A 3203-nucleotide genomic window follows, 5' to 3' on the forward strand; every position below is an offset into this window, starting at 1 on the left:
TGATAATACCTACTCAAAAGGTCATTGTGATAATTACATAAGCTAATATATGCAAAGTTAAAACAATGCCTAACACTTACAATGCACTATAAAACATAAACTATCATCATCATCATGTTTTTAGATCTTCTAATCCACAAAGTAGCTAGTGTTTGTAGTTCATTTTATTTAATATTAGATTTGCCTCTATGCCATTAACAATGGCATCACGCTTCATATATAAGCTTCCTGGATTCTCCGGACACTAAGGTGAAATAACCAAATATAAATGCAAAGGTCCTTAGAAATCCTAGGCTAAACCACAACAAGGACCCTCAATAATCATAACAAATGACATTTATTGTGTGCTTACTTCAAGCCAGAAACCACCATAAGCACTAAGCTATACTAACTCATTTAATCCTCATAACAACCCTTTGAGGTAGGCAGTGTTGTTATCCCTCCTTTGCAGATGAAGAGACAGAGACACAGAAAGGTTAAGCAATTTACCCAAGTTCACAGAGATAGTAAGCAACAGAGGCAGTATTTACACCCAGGCGTGTTGGCTCCACAGCCTACACACTTCTACACACTTAACCACTAGGTCACACTGTCTCTCAACAGGCTAAAATTTCAGGAGAATTTAGGAAGATGATTTATAAATCTGGGAAGTGCCAATTTTTTAATCATACATCTGTAGATCTGACAAGCACAGAAGATGTAGACTAGTCTTCTCTTTCCACTGTAAGTTCAAAATGACAAAGGATTTCAAAGACTCAATAAATATAGGGTAGCAAGATCAGAGGTCTACCCAAGGGAATCTATTTCCTATAATAGGGTAACGCTAGTAGGTATACCAAATAGACGTACAGAAGTACAAAATCTTAAACACAATAAAAATTTATTTCTTGTTCAGGTATGAATAAAAGGTAGATGTTCCCAGCTGACAGGTAGCGCTGCTCCTCACAATTGTTCCATCCTGTGGCTCCACCGTGCCCAGGTGGAGTCATCTGCATCCAGTCAGTAGAGCAGGAAAGAAGGAACATGGAGGAAGCATCCCCGCTTTTCAAACGTTAAGGCCAGGAAGTGTCACACATCATCCCCATTCACATTCTATTAGTGAGAAATAGCTCCATGGCCATGCTTAGGTGCAAAAAGGGCTGGGACATAAACAGAAACGAAATTGAGTTATTTGTAGTGAGGTGGATGGGCCCAGAGTCTGTCATACAGAGTGAAGTCAGAAAGAGAAAAACAAAAACCGTATGCTGACACATATATATGGAATCTAAAAAAAAAAAAAGAAAAAAATGGTCATGAAGAACCTAGGGGTAAGATGGGAATAAAGACACAGACCTACTAGAGAATGGACTTGAGGTACGGGGAGGGGAAAGGGTAAGCTGGGACAAAGTGAGAGAGAGGCATGGTCATATATACCCTACCAAACGTAAAAAAAGATAGCTAGTGGGAAGCAGCCACATAGCATAGGGAGATCAGCTTGGTGCTCTGTGACCACCTAGAGAGGTGGGATAGGGAGGGTGGGAGGGAGGGAGACGTAAGAGGGAGGAGATATGGGAACATATGTATATGTATAACTGATTCACTTTGTTATAAAGCAGAAACTAACACACCATTGTAAGGCAATTATACTCCAATAAAGATGTTAAAAAAAAAAAAGGGCTGGGAAATTTCACCTCAGCTGTATAGCTACTTAGCAGGGACAACTACATACTATAGAAAGAGAAGCATGAATTTGGGGGTACAGCTAGCCCCCTCTGCCACATTCTTCCCATGGGCATCAGGTGGGCTCTCCATCACTCAGGGATGCATGGTAGTCTGTGCCTGTGGGAGATGCTCCCTGGGGAATCTGATGGGAAAACAACAGACCCCGTTTCTACAGCATATCTTAGTCACTGATGATTAGGAGAACAATGCTGTTTGAAAGTACTAGATACATAGATAAACCAGTCTCCTAAACCTGACTGTAAAGCCAAAATTGAGGCTCTTGTAATCCTCACCCATCTCCTAGTATTAAAAAAAAAAAAATCTGTGCAGTCAATACTTTGTGCTTACTTAATACCTGCTGATTAAGATAGCTGATGAAAAATATTTCTGGCATCAGCACACAAATATTCTCAGTCATTTTAGATGAAGAAAATGATCGGAAAGGTTAAACTTCCAAGTAAGTGATTAATATGCAATAAACTGGGACTTCCCTGGTGGTCCAGTGGTTAAGACTCTGCACTCCCAATGCAGGGGGCCCAGGTTCGAACCCTGGTCAGGGAACTAGACCCCGCACGCTGCAACTAAAAGATCCCACATGTTGCAACTGAAGATCCCACATGCCGCAGTGAAGATTCCGCATGCCACAACGAAGACCCAGCACAGCCAAATAAATAAATAAATATTTTATAAAAAATACAGTAAACTGAATGAATGGCGTGTATTTCAGTTCCTTAAAACCAGCACTTCTCTAAACTGAGTTACCACTGACTCTCAGAATAGCAAAAAAAAGGGTCTGTTGTATTCAGTGCCAGCGTACTTCCTTATAAATATTTCCCAAATTATAATTCTAATAGTAACTATGGCTAAATGTGTGGCCAGCACAGAGAAAACATAATTTTAAAGGTCTCTGATCTAGACAATCTATTTCAAGAAAACACAAAATAAAAATGCAACTTCAGTCATGCATTTTGTCCCTTCTAGGGAAGCTCATTACCATATTATAACAACATATCCAGGCAGATCTGAGGAAGCCTAGGAAATACTTTTCTTGCCTACTAGGTTGTTTTGCAAAGTTAGATTTTTTTTTAACATCTTTATTGGAAGTATAATTGCTTTACAATGGTGTGTTAGTTTCTGCTTCACAACAAAATGAATCAGTTATATATATACATATGTTCCCATATCTCTTCCCACTTGCGTCTCCCTCCCTCCCACCCTCCGTATACCACCCCTCCAGGCGGTCACAAAGCACTGAGCTGATCTCCCTGTGCTATGCGGCTGCTTCCCACTAGCTATCTACCTTACGTTGGGTAGTGTATATATGTCCATGCCTCTCTCTCGCTTTGTCACAGTTTACCCTTCCCCCTCCCCATATCCTCAAGTCCATTCTCTAGTAGGTCTGTGTCTTTATTCCTGTTTTACCCCTAGGTTCTTCATGACATTATTTTTTTTCTTAAATTCCATATATATGTGTTAGCATACAGTATTTGTCTCTCTCTTTC

The 3203-nt window shown here is 40.1% G+C and overlaps 1 non-coding gene across 1 annotated transcript; it reads left to right on the top strand.

Annotated features, from left to right (window-relative positions):
* Positions 1-2189: 2189 nt before the first annotated feature.
* TRNAG-CCC (transfer RNA glycine (anticodon CCC)) lies at positions 2190-2262 on the top strand. Its single transcript has one exon. It is a non-coding gene; the product is annotated as a tRNA-Gly (tRNA).
* Positions 2263-3203: the final 941 nt, after the last annotated feature.

The sequence above is a fragment of the Aethalodelphis obliquidens genome, unplaced genomic scaffold (genome assembly GCF_003676395.1).
Source record: "Aethalodelphis obliquidens isolate GAN/ISIS:26980383/991018 unplaced genomic scaffold, ASM367639v1 scaffold59, whole genome shotgun sequence".
Classification (NCBI taxonomy): Eukaryota; Metazoa; Chordata; class Mammalia; order Artiodactyla; family Delphinidae; genus Aethalodelphis; species Aethalodelphis obliquidens.